Genomic DNA, 16,618 nt, shown 5'->3' on the forward strand with positions numbered 1-16,618 from the left:
TTTCCATTTGAGAAATCACTTCTTGCCTTTGGATATAGTCTGCTGGGACCAGAACAAGGGGTGTGGGTGGCCCTGTGAGCCAGGTCAGTCAGACGCCACTGCCTGGACTCTGGGTCATGGAGCATCATGGAGATTCTGCTGCCAGGGCGCGTCCTGACTGGATCATTTCTGTCCACACAGCACTGTTGTCATCTGGCTTTGGGTCCCATGGAGCCGTGCCAGGGCTTGCCTCTGCCTCCTCTTAGTTCCTTGAGCTGATCTTTTTCTACTACATTTTCTTTGGTTTCCTTTGTCACATTGGTTTCTGTTACTTCTACCCAGAGAACGCTGAAATATTGGAAAGTTGGAATGACAGCACCTAGGGACTAGGGTGGGAAGGTGGGAATTGAGGGAGAAGACAAAGATGATTCCATGGGGGAAAATACATGGTGTTGGTACAATCAGCCAAAAAATAAAGTTGGAAGCTTATGTCACACCTTCCACCAAAATAAATTCCACATGGATCAAAACTTTGACATTAAAACAACTAGTGAAAAAAATAGCATACCATTTTTAATAATAGAGATGGAAAATCCTTTCTAGATATGACACAAAATCCAGAAGCTATCAGATAAAAGATTGATTCGTTTGACTACATAGAATTTTTGAAGTGAAAAAATTTTAAACTATGTTAAAAGGCAATCAGTGAATTTAGGAAAATAATTGCAATTCATATCAAAAAGATCTACTTTCATCAATATGTAAAGAACCCCAACAAATCAGTAAGAGAAAGCCAGTTACTCTAAAGGCAAAGAATGTGAACATATAGGTCACAAAACGGGATACAAATGACTATAAAACGTATGAATACTTTAACCTTACTCATACAAAGAGAAAGGCAAACGAAAATGTTAGTGAGATGCTATTTCTCACTTATCAGATTGGCAAACATCATAAAACGTGATAACAACTGTTGGCAAAGATTTGAGGAAACAGGTATTCGTACATTGTGGATGGAAGTTTAAATTGGCCCAAACTGTGGAGAGCCATTGGCAGTATCTATAAAAATTGCAAATGAATGCACTCTTTGAATCAGCAATAACAATTCTAGGAATTTTATCCTACAGATATGCAAATGTAGAAAATAATGTATGTGCAGAATTGTTTATTGCAGCATTGTTTCAATAAATAAAAGATGGCAGGTAACTTAATTTTCACCTGTAGGTACTGGTTAAAAAATAACGGAGTGGTTAAAAATGAGGCAGCTGGCCGGGCGCGGTGGCTCACGCCTGTAATCCTAGCACTCTGGGAGGCCGAGGCAGGAGGATTGCTCGAGGTCAGGAGTTCAAGACCAGCCTGAGCAAGAGCGAGACCCCATCTCTACTAAAAATAGAAAGAAAGTATACGGACAGCTAAAAATATATATAGAAAAATTAGCTGGGCATGGTGGCGCATGCCTGTAGTCCCAGCTACTCGGGAGGCTGAGGCAGGAGGGTCGCTTGAGCCCGGGAGTTTGAGGTTGTTGTGAGCGAGGCTGATGCCAGGGCACTCTAGCCTGGGCAACAGAGGGAGACTGTGTCTCAAAAAAAAAAAAAAAAAAAAAAGAGGCAGCTCTATATCTACTGATATAGAATGATCTGAGAGATTTATTATTAGGTTTAAAAAAGCAAGGTATACAATACATGGGTATGTGGTATACATACCATGTATACAAAGGTATGTAAGGTATGCTTCCATTGAGTAAAAATATATCCATTATATAATATTTTATATGTATACACATACACACATACATACATTTATGCATATTGCACACTCACATAAAACTTGTGGCCTGAAGCCAGCTTCCACTAGCTGTGAGAACCAATTGTGTGCATCACTTTGAACTTGGCCATGGTGGGAGTGTTTACATCATGGAAATCAGCAAATACAACAAATCAGGGAATATTTGCTTTTTGTTTTTCCTGAGAGCTGGTTAAGAAACATTTGCTAATACCCATGTGTGCATATGATTATAAAATATCTCTTGAAGGATACACAAGACATTGGTAAAAGCGATTCCCCCTAGTAGGGGTGAAGGGAGGCGAGAGGATAAGCAGGAGATTGAAATTGTACCGTCTCTGCATTTTGTCAGGTATTACTTATTCTGAAATAAATATATGAAGCAAACCAAAACGTAACTGCAGAGTTTCAGGCCTGTTGTGACTGTGTTATTTAAGGTGCCATTGACCACTACCGGGGAAAAGAGAAAGACGAGTAGATCTTAGGGAAAAAGAACGCTTTTGGTTTTGAATGTCCTGAGCTTGAAGTGTACGGTGACAATCAGTGTGGCGATGTTCAGCAGCAACTCAGGAGAGAGAGCAAAGCTGGTGATCAGTTCTGGGAGTCAGAGGTTTAGTTGAAATTGGGCCAGTTGAGGAGGTTCCCAAGGGAGGCCCAACCTGTACAACCTTTGGGGCATGTCTCAGGAGAGAAAGGGGGTGCACGTGGTATCTTGGGGAATGTAAGCCAAGAGCTAGGTAGGGGGAGGGTAACCAGTCACAAAGGTAAGAGGACCATAAAATCATCATAATAAGAGTTTTATATATATATATAGACTATCTACTAGAAATGAGACATTATTCTCTGTACTTTTTGAAAGAACATCACCTGATTTAATTCTAACAACCACTCTTTGGGGTGGGTACTGTTTCCATGATAACCGTTGCGTCGGGGAGGGTAGTTCCAAAGAGTAAACCAGGGGAGGTTGCATGGGAGGGAGGTTACTAGAGCAGGACCTGCAAGTGAGGTACAATTTCAAAAGGTGGAGGAGTAGGGAGAGAGACATTTCAGGCAGAGGGGAGTGATGAGCAAAGGTGGAAAGAAGATTACTCTTTGTAGCTGGAGGGCAGTAATTCCTGGGAACCTGAGAGTGGTGCATGGCTACTCCATCCTGGGGCAGTTGGAGAGCCACAGAATGTTTTGAGCAAAGGAATATCAGTTCGACTGGTTGTCAAATACAAAAATTAAATGTTGCATTAATGGCGTCCGTACTGTATTCATTGTGGGGAGGGAGATGGTAGGAGACAGGAAAAATTACCATCAAGATTTGAGCTAGATAATGGAGATGGCCTGTGAATATAGGTGCTTGGAGTGCCTGCAGCAGATACCGTGAGGGTTCGTGCAAATTCAGTCTCTTTAATTGGCTTTTTGCCTTAAGCTGCATTTGCCTGTGTGGCAGTGTATTATCTTGTCAGTAACTTATGGGATGTTTTCCATATATTTTCCCTGCATTTTCTGGAAGACTGTGAATGGGGAATAACAAAGTGAAGGGGAATAAAGAAATGATTATTTGTTGACATATATTTATGTGAATATGATTTATTTATGAATTGTGTCCGAGATGTAATGATCCAGGCTTGCAAGGCTAGTGTTTTCTTAAGTTTGTTGTGTGTGTCATTAAGGAGTGATACCAATAATAAGGTGTCAAAGAGGAAAAGGATAAAGGCTGTGGCCTAAACATGGCTCAGGAAAAGGACTACATGGACTTCTTCGTGCAAACCTGCTAATGCATCATATTCCTGGCTTGTAATTCCTGTTTTTCCAGTCTTTGATCCCAGGGGCCAAAATTGCATTCCAGCTTGTTTGTTACTTTCAATTCTGCATCATTTGTTCCTTCATTAAGGGCTTGGAAGCCTCTTTTGTTCCGTGGCATACAGAGGTCTTATTTTCATAGGTGTGTATAGATAGGTGCAGAAAGGTGTTTATGTAAGATGACTGCCTTTTCTGACCCACAGATTAAGTAAGACACTTTTGTCTGACAATTGCCAGGGACCAGAAAGACAGGATGTGGGAATTTGAGTTCCCTCTGTAAAATGTATGGTGTGTGGTCCTGACAGGTGCTCCAATTCTCCTTCATTGCTAAGAACATCACAGACTAATTGGGAAAAATAACCACATTCTAGGAAGTGAGCTACTTGGGTTTTACTGTTGCTAGTTAACTCATGCTGAGGTCTAGCAAGTCACGGACTGTTTCTTCTTCCCCCTGGCAGAGGGGTTGGGTGGGGCTGAGCCAAGAGTTAATGGGTGTGAAGGGGGTTCTGAAGGAGACAAGGGCCAGCTGAGGGGATGGGACCAGGTGAATGGGACACAAAGTGATAGGTTTCTTGGCAGTGGTTCTAAACTTTCGCAGCGCCAAAATGACTTGGAGGGCCTGTGAAACACAGATTGCTGGCCCCCATCTGCAGAGTCTCTGGTTTAGTGGGTGTGTCCTAGGATCCCAGATTTTGCATTTCTAACAAGTTTTCAGGAGATACTGATGCTGCTTGTCCAGGGACCATTTTGCAAATGCAAGTATTGGTTCAGCATGCAAAAAAAAAAAAAAAAAAACACCACAAAAAAAACCACTGAGCCCAAGTAGGCTTTGGTTCAGGGAAAAAATCAGAGAATTCTGGTAATCATTAGATTGTCATAACCCCCTTGTTTTGCGTAGCATTTCCACGTTTGTACATCATATTAATATGCTGCTTCTCACAGCAAAATAAATCTGTGAGGTAGGCTGGGCAGATATTATCCTTGTTGGACAACTTCGGAAAATCAGATTGAAGATAAACGACTGACTTACCCTAGGGGCAGATGGCTGAGCTGAGACTTGTATCTAGATTTTCTTTTACTGTCAATTTAGTGCTCCTTCTACATTGCCTTTTTTTTTTTCTTGGAAAATATTACATTTTGTTCAAATGACTTTTAGAAGAAACAGAATTAGGGGGATGTAGAAATCTTTTGCTCATGAATTCACAGTAAATATTTTATGAATGCTTGACACATGATACATACATATTGTTGAATAAGTGCATGAATGGTTTCCATAACTCCCTAATTCTGCTGCTGAACTCATGAACTTTAGTGGTCCAGTAGTGTCAATTAAAAATAATTTTTAAAAAGCATAATAATTGATACAATATTTTAATAACCCCCCAAGACATTCCTTTTAAAGCTAGTAAAAAGCTGGCAGATTGCTGATAACACTCAGTGTTTATCAAAGTTTGCTTGTTTTAATCACACCCCCAAACAAAAACAGCTTTTAAATTTAGAACAGTTTTAGAGTTAGAGAAAAGTTGTGAAGATACTACAGAGAGTCCCCATATGTCCCAAACCCAGTTTCCCCATTATTAACATCTGGCATTAGTGTGGCACATTCGTCAGGATGAATGAACCAGTACTGTTGCAATATTATTTACTAAAGTCTATGCTTCATTCAGATTTCCTTAGTTTTTCCCTAATGTCCTTTTGGTCAAGTATGTTGTAGAATGTGCCTCAATTGAGATTTGTCTGATATTTTTTTCTCATGATTGGACTGGTATTATGGGTTTGGGGGAAGAAGAACACAGAGGTAAAATTCGATTCTCATCACACCATATCAAGGGTATGTGATGTATATTTATGTTCGTGTTGACCTTGATAGTCTGGCTGAGGTAGTGTTTTTTGGTTTCTCTGCTGTAAAGTTACTTTTTTGTCCCCTTTGTGTACTATAATCTTTGGAAGTATGTAGTTACACACAGCCCACACTTAAGGAGCAGGAAGTTACACTCCACCTCCTTGAGGGTAATGTATCTATACAAATTATTTGGTATTCTTCTGCATGGCAGATTGATTTCTTCTCCCCCATTTATTTTTATTTTTATTATTTTTTTGAGACAGAGTCTTGTTCTGTCACCTTGGGTAGAGTGCAGTGGCGTCATCATAGCTCACTGCAACCTCCAACTCCTGGACTCAAGGGATCCTCCTGCCTCAGCCTCCTGAGTAGCTGGGACTACAGGCACCATGACGCCTGGCTGATTTTTCTATTTTCAGTAGAGATGGGGTCTCGCTCTTGCTCAGGCTGGTCTCAAACTCCTGAGCTCAAGCAATCCTCTTGCCTCGGCCTCCCAGAGTGTTAGATGGTGTGAGCCACCGCAGCCGGCCAGCCCATTTATTTATTTAGTCAATCAGTATATTTGTCAGTATGGATTCACTGATATTTATTTTATACTTTACGTTATTCATTTTGTTGTTCAAGTTGTTCCAGCTTTGGCTATTAGGAGCTCTTTCAGTTGGCTCCTATATCCCTTTCACATCAATTCAGCATTGTGGATGTTTTCAGCAAGTCCTTACTTTCTGACACTAAAAGTGCTCAAGGCTCATCTTGTATATTCTTTGTCCCAGCCTTAGAATCATATTTTTTGTGTTGTTGGTCTTGATCCACTAAATTGATTTTACCACCCATCACATGGGTCACTACCCTCAGTGAGAAATACTGATACATTTCCATCTCACACATGTTAAAAATAAAGAAATAGACACTTTGAAAGGTGAAATGGCTTATCCAAGGCTATTCCTAGGTGGTAGCAAATCCTGGGCTGGAACCAGTCCTGTACCTTTTCTACCATTTCATGCTGGCAAAGTCACCATTCAGAACCTGGCTCAGCACATGCCCACTGTACCCAGGTCCCTGTGCACAGGGTATCAGATGTGAACTCAACTGGATGTGCTACTGTCTGCCCAGAGCAAATATCAGCAAAAAGAGGAAAGGGTGCCGGCCAGATTCCTTGTGGGCTGCCATGGTGAGTCTGTGTTAGCCAGTAGGAATGGGGTTTTGTAACAGTAGACAATTATAAATCCACATAATGTGACTGCTGACCTCAGCACTTTGCAACTGTGGTTGACCACATGACTGGCCTCTGTTTTGTGGGGAAGTGTGCAGAAGAAAGTCTTGTGGAATCCAATACATGCTTCTTTTGGGTTCTCCTCATTTCCACTGGGGAGGATGAATTTAAGAAAAAAGTGGATGTAAGCAGCAAAACCTTTAAATTTCACTTTATCCTATGAACTCTTGGGATCCACAAAAACGGAACTGAGCAGTCAGGTTTTTAGAATTCTGAAAGTTCAAACAACCTGGTATTAGGATCAGATATAAAAGATCAGTTACACCAAGAAGCTCATTTTCCTTTCTGAGAAGAAATAATTCAGTCATCAAAAGGTTCCTAGGATGCAGGGGACAATAAAAGACAAACTTGTTTCATATTCATTTCTCAAAATGTTCCTTTTCAAAAGATATTACTTTTTTTTTTTTTTTTTTTTTTTTTATAATTGAGAGTGAGCACCTCTGGCTCAAGAATTATTCCTGTAGGCCGGGTGTGGTGACTCACGCCTGTAATCCTAGCATTCTGGGAGGCCGAGGCAGGAGGATTGCTTGAGCTCAGGAGTTCTGAGACCAGCCTGAGCAAGAGCAAGATGCCATCTCTACTATAAATAGAAAGAAATTAGCCAAAACAACTAAAAATAGGAAAAATTAGCCAGGCACGGTGGTGCATGCCTGTAGTCCCAGCTACCCGGGAGGCTGAGGCAGGAGGATCACTTGAACCCAGGAGTTTGAGGTTGCTGTGAGCTAGGCTGATGCCACGGCACTCTAGCCCAGGCAAGAGAGTGAGACTTTGCTTCAAAAAAAAAAAAAAAAAAACAAATTAAAAAATAAAAAAAAATTTACAAAGACTTAAAAAAAAATAATTATTCCTGTAAAGGGTTTTAAAGGAATAAGGCAGTGGTGATATATTAGGGTATTTGTTTGGAAGTGACAGAAAGCCATCCGGCATAAGAGCATAAAAGAACACTTATTGGCTCATTTTGCTAAAAAAAGTCCAAGAGTAGGGTTAGTTTCAGGCATGACTGGACCTAGGGGCTTAAATCTTGTCATCAAAGCCCTGTTTCTTGCCATCTCCTAGGCTGTCCTTTATATGGCTTCGTTCTCAGGCAGGCTTTCTCCATGTGAGTACCTCTTAGCAGCTATAGGCTTATTTCCTACATACTAAGCAACTCTATTAGTTTTACAAATGCTTGTTGTCTCTGATTATTCCTGCCTGGGTCATACGCCTAACCCTGAACCATTTACTGGGGCCAGAGTTATCAGGGCTGTTACTGGCCAGGCATGGGCCTAGTGACATAGTGTTTCATAGTGTTCCTATGCAACCACAGAAAGATTGAGTTGCTGATACCAAAAGGGTAGCTGGCTGGGCAGACAAAAATAATGGATGTCTGTCCGCCGCAGTGTTGTGAGCACTTGGAGTAAATGCTTGATGAGTGAGTAAATATCCATATATTTGTTTATTTAGTCCCTTACCAAGCTTCTCATTTGTTTTGTGGGCTTTTGAGTTCTTCTAGAGAGACTTCCTGGTCATTCTTTGATTAACATACTATGCTGACTGCCAGCCCTTGTTAGGCACTTAGTCTATTCAGGCTGCTATAACAAAATACCATAAGTGGAGTAGCTTACAGGAATTCTTATACACTGTTGGTGGGACTGAAAATTAGTACAACCTCTATGGAAAACAGCATGGGAATTCCTCAAAGAACTAAAAGTAGACCCAACATTTGATCCAGCAATACCAATACTGGGTATCTACCCAAATGAAAAGAAGTCATTTTATCAAAAAGACACCTGCACTCGAATGTTTATTGCAGCACAATGCACAATTGCAAAGATGTAGAATCAACCCAAGTGCTCATCAATTCATGAATGGATTAACAAAATGTGGTATATGTATAGCATGGAGTGCTACGCAGCCATAAAAAGGATGAATTAATGCCTTTTGAAGCAATTTGGAAGGAACTGGAGATCATTATCCTAAGTGAATTATCTAAACAATGGCAAAACAAACACCACATGCACTTGCTATTACATTGGAACTAACTGATGAGCACACGTGTACAGAGGGAAGTAAAATGCTGTGGAAATCAACCAGGGGGGAGCAGGGACAGGGGGAGAGGTGAAAACCTACCTAACAGGTACAATGAACCCTATTTGGGTGATGAGCACACTTACAGCCATGACTCAAGCATTACAAAAACTATCCATGTAACAAAAAACATTTGTACCCTCTTAATATTTTGAAATAAAAAGAAATTTTAAAAAAGCCGAGTAGCTTATAAACAACAGAAATTTATTTCTCACAGTTCTTGGGAAGTTCAAGATCGAGGCACCAGCAGATTTGGTGTCTAGTGAGGGATGCTTTCTTAAAGACAGCGCCTTCTAGCTGTGTCCTCACTGGGTGGATGGGGCAAGGCAGCTCTCTGGGGCCTCTTTTATAAGGGCACTAATCCATTTATGAGGGTTCCTCCCTTATGACCTAATCACCTTCAAAGGGCCCCCACCTCCTATCACCTTGGGGGTTAGGATCTCAACATACAAATTTTGTGGGGACACATTCAGATCATAGCAGGTCCTCAGCAAATACTGCTTCTTGCTGTTCCTATTGCTAATTTCAAGGCTAATTTCAGCTAGTCTTGGCTAGATTATGGTGATTCTGTCTTCTCTGAACCTGTTAAACCAGGTCAGTATTAGGCAGTTTATGTTTGGTTTTTGGCTGGATAGTCAGCATAGATGTCTTTAATAAATCTGCTTTGCTTTGGGGGGAAAAAAGGTAACTTTTGATGTTCCTTTTTCCCTCCAAGCCATTCTTACCTCTATAAGGGGAGAAGAATTTTTTAAAGTCATTACACAAACCAAGAATTGTAAGTTCCAGATTTAAAAAAAACTTCTTTGAAAGTTCGAGTATTCAAATCTCTTTCTGGTTTTGCTTGTTTTTACCTGCCTTCTGCATTTTTCAGTGTTTATTAGCACCTCTGCCTGAAGGTAGACAAGATAAGGTCAAGGGGTGTAATTAAAACCTTGACAGCATCCCATCTTTTTTCTTATATTTCCTTGGAGGGGCTACCTCCTTGATGAAGTTTCTGTGCTAAACCAGTTTTGTTCATTGATCAGCATGACCTTTGATGGATTATCTGAATTTCAATTAATCATCTTTTTGGTGTCTCCTTTTACAACAGGAAGTTGAAAGTCGCCTAGACTTCAGATCTTTTTCTTTTGCCTTCCTCTGGAGTCCTGTCGGGATCGAGTTCAAAATGAATTAATGCCGAATTCAGAAGAGGGTAAGTGCCTGGGTCTGTCTGTCAATCTCGGAGTGCCTGTTATTTTTATATTTCACAGGCAAATAGAAAAGATTTTTAAAAATCTGTCTCCCTTAGCACAGATAATTGAGTTTACTACACATTGATTTTGTGTTGGCCAGTTTCTGTTTTATTTTAAACCCTGCTTGACGAGTTCAGCGCCACCCATTTATCTTTCTTGTTTTTGATCTCCAAAGTATTTGTATCTGGGCTGTGGTCAAGATTCACAAAAACCATCCTGATGAGGTTTCTCATTCATTTATATACCACACAAGCGGGACATGCCTTTGTATTATGGGAATATTTTTAGAAGACTAATGAGGTGGAAGGATTTGTGTTTCATTTCCCTTATTTTCCCTCTATTCAGACACCTGCATTTGCTATTAATTACCACTCCCGTGGCATTCTCAGTCGCTCTTTCTTTGTCTGTTGTGCCGTGTTTTAAAATAATATTGGGAGGGAAGCTGGGTGCTGAGGCTTGTATCTACAGTGGAATAAATAGTTGTTTTTTCTTGGTAGTTTTAAAGTAATAACTATTTTGGTACCATTTTAAGGAAATTCTTTTCTTCTTTTTCTACAATCTTTGCTTATCTCTGTAGTTGATCTCCTTTGGTCGGCCTCATTTTTTTTTTTTTTTTTTTTTTATCAAGAATTTGAAAACCATTTGTGACGCATGCATTGTTTTAGAAATAGAAAATTGTTTTGCCCGCAATCTCTTTTCAATAGTAGGCTCTTGGGTCAAACCAGTGCAAGTCAAATGGGTTTTGCAAATGACTGATAATCACCACAGCATTTAGAAAAACATTTATTCATGAAAGATATTTTAAAGGGAATATACTTTCTTTTGGAGGTTTAACATATTGATTTATTTCAAGAAAATTTTTATTGAAATATAACATACATGCAGAAAAGTATACAGGGCACGGTGGCTCCTGCCTGTAGTCCTGGCACTTTGGGAGGCTGAGATGGGAGGATCGCTCCAGGCCAGGGGTTTGAGACCAGCCTGGGCAATAGGGCAAGACCCCTTCTCTACAAAAAATGCAAAAATTAGCTGAGCATGCACTTGTAGTCCAAGCTACTTAGGAGGCTGAGGCAGGTGATTGGCTGAGACCAGGAGTTTGAGGCTTCAGTAAGGTATGGTCACACCACTGCACTCCAGCCTGGGCAACAGAGATGCTGGCTCTAACAAAAAAAAAAAAAAAAAAGAAAAAAAAAAAAGAAAGAAAAAGAAAAGAAAAGAAAAGAAAAGAGAAGCAGTATGCAAAGTGTAAGTGTATAGTTTAGTGAGTTTTCATAAGAAGAACACATCTATATAACCAGCATCTCGATCAAGAAACAGATTATTACCAGCTCCTCAGACATTCCCTTAATGCAGCCCCCATTCCCTGTCCCTACCCTCAGTGGGTAATGACTTGTAGTGCCACCCATCACATTAGCTCTGGTCGTTGTTGTGATTTATATAAATGGAATCATATAGAAGACTCTTTAGGTCTGTTCGATTCATTCATATTTTGGGTGTGTAGTTGTAGTTTGTTTATTCCCATTGTTGGTAGAATTCCATTATATGAATGAATATGCCAAAATTTATTTTTCCATTCTACTATTGACAAACATTTGGGTTTTTGCCATTTTGGGCTGTTACAATTGGTGCTGCTATGAATATTCTTTTATTTTTTTAATTATTTAAAATTTTTTTTCATGGAGATAGGGTCTCCCTATGTTGCTGAGGCTGGTCTCGAAGGCCTGGCCTCAAGCAATCCTCCCACCTTGGCCTCCCAAAGTGCTAGGATTACAGGTGTGGGCACCATGCCCCGCCTACTGTGAATATTCTTGTACATAGCTTTGGTGAACATACGTGTGCCTTTTTATTCAGTATATAGCCAGGTTGGGTATATAGCTAGGAATAGAATTGCTGGTTCAAAGCATTGACATATGTTTAGCTTTAATTGATTCTCCTAAAGAGTTTTCCAAAGTGATAGTGCCAATTTACATTTCCTCCAATAGTATACGAGAGTTCTAGTTGTTCTACATCCCTACTTGTTCTTTTCCATCTTTTTCATTTTAGCCATTCTGAGGAATGTTTAATAATATCTTGTGATTTTTAAGTCACAATTTATTGATTAGAAAAGAAGTCAATCACCATTTCCTAGGATTATTGGACATGAGCATATGACTTTGATCTTAGTTATGGTCTTTAGTCATGTAAGTCACAGCTGGGACTTCAGTGTTTAATAAACATTAAACAAAAAACTTACAGGAAAGATTTGTCAGTATTTATTAAGTTGTGATATGAACTTCTAGGCTAGAGAACACGTCTTCAGATCTTCAGTTTATTTTATTATCCCATCACTAGATTTACAACATTGTTTTGAAAGTTTAAGGACACACATGCAATTAGAAATTTACAATCTGTCTTTCTAATTCAGTCTTTCATCCCATGTTAATTGAGTGAATGTGATGGATATTACGGGGGATGCTAACGTGAAGAATATAGTCTCAACCTTTAAGAAGCTCACCTATGTACATGGCAGAGTGAAAGGATTCTATTATGAAGCTTTAAAAATGTGCCCTGGGCACCCTGAGGAAGAAGGAACTAAGTCCTGTGAGAGGAATATGGGACCATTTCATAAACCTTGAAATGCCTTTGAGCTTGACTGTCAAAAAATTTTGTAAGTGAAGGTGGAAGGCCTGGGCATTTCCAAAAATGTGGCCCATCTGGGGACTAGCAAGCAGCTCAGAGTGGCTGGATCCTAGGATGTGCAGAGTGATATAGAGGAAGAAAGTTAAATTTTCTTCATATTCAAGGGAGACTATCAATCAAAAAATACCAAAAACCTCATTAGAAAAAGCAAATGAAACCACATGGAGATACTATTTTTTACTAGCCTATTGACTGAGATTTAACAATAGTGTTTGATAAGAGATTATGCAGATAAGTGTGGAGAGTAATAGTCTCCATTTATGGCTGGCAGGAGAATAAATTGCTCCAGACATCTGTGGAGGGCAATCTGGCAATGCTGATTTCAAAAATTGAAAATGCGCGTACTTTGTGACCCAGCGATTCTCCTTTTAGAAACGTACCTTACAAATATGCTTATATGTGAGCAAAAAGCTGTTACAGCAAAAGATTGGAAATAACCTAAATTTTGTAGAATGTTAAATAAATTATGGTCTGTCCATTCAGTGGCTTCCCAGGAAGCCAATAAAAAGAATGGGGGATCTTCCTCTGCACTGATGTATCGATACGCAACAACCTCCAAGATATATTGTAAATAGAAAAAAGAATGTGTAAGATAGTGTACTGTATGATAGTATTTATGTAAAAATTAGGGAGAAATGCACAGATATCTGAATAAATAAGTATGAAATTGATTATATTAATTGCTTCCTGAGAGGAGAATTAGGAGGACAGGGGTGGGAGGGAAACTTTTTACGGTATACCCGTTTGCCACTTTAGAATTCTGAACCATGTGTATGTGTTACCTATTCAAAATAAATAAAATCCCCTCTCCCTAAATGAAAGGAATGAGATCACAGAGGATTTTGAATTGTAGTCTAGCAATTATATTTTTTAGGGTTTATAAAATTTGTTCGATGCTCTCTCTCCTTTACTCCTCACAATAACCAAATGAGGAAGCAGTTTTTATTTCTGTTTTACAAATGAGAAAGCTGAGATTCCGGTATTTTAGCAATTTGCACAAAATCATTCAGTGGTTGATATTAGATTTGAGAACATCAAGTGTGTTAAGAAATAATTTACATTTACTGTAATTTTGGTACTAAAAAGACAAAAGAAAAAATACTAGAGTATTTTTAGGCAGAATGAATATATACCAAATAATAGTAGTTGAAGCTTAGTGATTTGAGAGGTGTTTATTAGCAATTTTTATCTACATATTTATCTGTGTACTCTATTACCACCACAATCAAGTCTCAGCTATTCAATCTAGATTAGAGCTTGGTTTAAACTCTCTGTCTCATTAAGAAAGAGGTAGTTCAGTTCTTGGTGATGTTTTGCTTAATGCGATATGCAGATTCATTTGTTTTGGGGGTTTAGAACTATAATCCCGTGTTTTTATTGATGGGAAGGGAGGCATTGGATTTGTTTCTCAAATTTTAGATTGACGATGGTGAATTTTTTCTTTTTTGTCTGTTCTGCTGTATCTCAGCAAAGAGTGGATTAATTTGGCTTCAGTAGGCTTGGCCCTCTTCTTTCAGAGTATTAAATTCCTCTTATTAGAATCAATGGGCCGATTCAAATATAGAGACTGGAACTTTCTAAAATGGTTTAAATAGCAGTTCTACCTACTTGGTCTTATTTGACCTTACAGCACTAGGCCAGGCAGACAGAAAACGGCTTGCTTCAGTGATACTGATGAGCAGACAGAACCCATGGATGTGAAGGGATATGCCCAAGACCTAACTGCTTTAATTGATGGAACAGGCTATGGATTCAGGAACTAGAAATTCAGTAGAACAAAGGGAACCTATTTTAGAAAGGAATTTCAACAGACTAGAGAAATTCCATGAGAAGAAAGTAATGGTTGAAGGGTAAAAGAGTTAAAAGAGAAAAAAAAATAAAAAGATGGATTTTCCCATAGAGAAACAAAACAGTACATCTTCATTGGAAAATAAAATTTTATTTTTAAAATGAAATTACAGTAGCTAAAAGGCAGGTGGGAGAACCACAAAATGTAGAAAAAGGGCAGTTTCACAAGGAAGAATACAAAGGATCCAAAAGTTTTAAGTTTAACAGTGAGACCAACTTTATAAACATACAGATTCTTTGAGAAACCTATGCACTATGTGCACAAGACAAAGGCAAAGGGAGATGCCCATTTGGTAGGTAAGAGGACATGTGAAAATGGCAGCAGATGTTGCAGTGTTTTACTCTTCAGTTCTTCATAATGACAAATACATGGAATGGGGTGGTGGCAGATAAAGCCAGAGTAGAGAAAACTGATGCGGGATTGTTTTTTAAAGATTAGCGGTGTTCTACTCTGAGCGGTCTGATCCCATAGTGAATAAGACAGTTCTACCCACTGGCATATTGTGCAGATGTGGGAATATGTCAGAAGAACAGGAAAGGCTTGGTTAACTGGGAGCCAGTTGGTACCCTTGAGGCTGGGTCAGGGATTGCCCTGGGTCAGGCTTTGCAGTATTTCAATCACAGGGTGGTTTTGTTGAAGGTTTCATGACTAAATGGATCACATGACTAAGTGTTCATGGATGATGGTGCCAGCCCTGAGTCACATCCAGATGTTGGCTGTGGGTCACTGTCACCCTGGGAGGAGTCAGCAAGTGTTTTCCATAGAGACTGATCCAGGGCCTGGTGGAAATGGACATTTTCATCTGTGATCTGAAATATGAATGGAAATTATACCCTATGGTTTGCAGATGGTGCAACCAGTTGGTTAAGTTGGAGGTGGTTGGGTACTAGCCAGATCTCATAGTTACAAGTGCAGAGTTTTCAGAGCAGGACCAAGAACTAGTTTGAGTGAAAAAGATCTGTAAGGTCACAGTGACTAAGCTGCACAGCAATGGGTGTGTTCAAGGAGCTTAATGCTTGTGTGTTTTAAAAATATTCATTCTGTAGATGTTTAACGAATATCTGCTACTGATGTGTCAAGCCTCCTTGTGGGTCTTGGGGTTACAAGAATGAACAAAGTCCCTGGCCTTGTGGAGTTCACCCTTACATATTTGTTTATAAGGCAAATATATGCGACATGATTTTACATCGAATGTCAAAGTCCTCTCTGATAAGGTAATGTTTGAGCAGAGATAAGGTGACATTTAAGATGAAAGAGGGGGTGCACAGACTGCACCCTGTCTGGGGAAGTGATCTAGATAGAGAAAACAAAGTATAAAGGCCCCGAGGTCACCCAATAACCTGTCCTTCTTCACAGAGCAGCCAGGGAGAGTCACTAGAACGGAAGCTCTAGGAGGACAAAAACTCCCTCTGTCTAGTTCACCACTATATCCCAGCACCAGGAAAATCCCCAGTACATTGTAGATGTTCAGTCTATTTCTGTTGGTGGAATAAATGAATTGCTGAATGACACGGCGGCACCCAATCTCTTTATGGGAACGGTTCATTTTTTGCCTTATTAGTGGGGAATTAACTGATAAATTAATCTGCTGCTGGCTATAAGCAAATTCATCATTGATTAAACTGTAAAAATTTATTAATTAAAAAATAATTTATTGGGAGCCTCTTGTGTGCCAGACACTGTTCGTATAGCAGTGAGCAAAACAAAATCCCCGCTCTCAGGAAACTTGAGATACGGCTAACTCCTTGGCAGAGCTGGCAAATGGTTGGATATTGAGAATCAAGAAGTAGCCAAGGCACAGTATGGATCTTTGAGGTCATGATTATGGAGGGCACCATCACATTGTCCTTATCTGCCCTGCTGCCTCACCCTTTCTTCTAGTCTTAGATCCACTCCTTTAGTGCTGTCGACAAGAACCCTTGGCCACAAGGACCACTTATCAGACTCTGTGTGATACTTCTTAATGCTCTTTCAAAAAAACTCTTTCAAGGTGTCTTCCATCCCTATAATTTCTAGGTAATATGGTTTGGTTACTATATTCCTGCTAAAAATTTCCAGGTTTGAAATTAAAGAGAGAATGTCAATGCAGAATGACATTTTGTTTGTTATGTTTGAGATCCAATTCTTTA

At 39.5% G+C, this 16,618-nt stretch overlaps 1 protein-coding gene across 1 annotated transcript in view; it reads left to right on the forward strand.

Annotated features, from left to right (window-relative positions):
- The first annotated feature begins 9,845 nt into the window (after positions 1–9,845).
- The window catches only part of OSBPL3 (oxysterol binding protein like 3), a 153,869-nt gene continuing 147,096 nt past the window's right edge, over positions 9,846–16,618 (forward strand). Inside the window, exon 1 of the mRNA XM_069462543.1 lies at positions 9,846–9,921. The gene's annotated coding sequence lies outside the window, so the exon portion shown is untranslated. The remainder of the gene's footprint in view (positions 9,922–16,618) is intronic.

This window comes from Eulemur rufifrons, chromosome 29, assembly GCF_041146395.1.
Source record: "Eulemur rufifrons isolate Redbay chromosome 29, OSU_ERuf_1, whole genome shotgun sequence".
NCBI classification, from domain to species: Eukaryota; Metazoa; Chordata; class Mammalia; order Primates; family Lemuridae; genus Eulemur; species Eulemur rufifrons.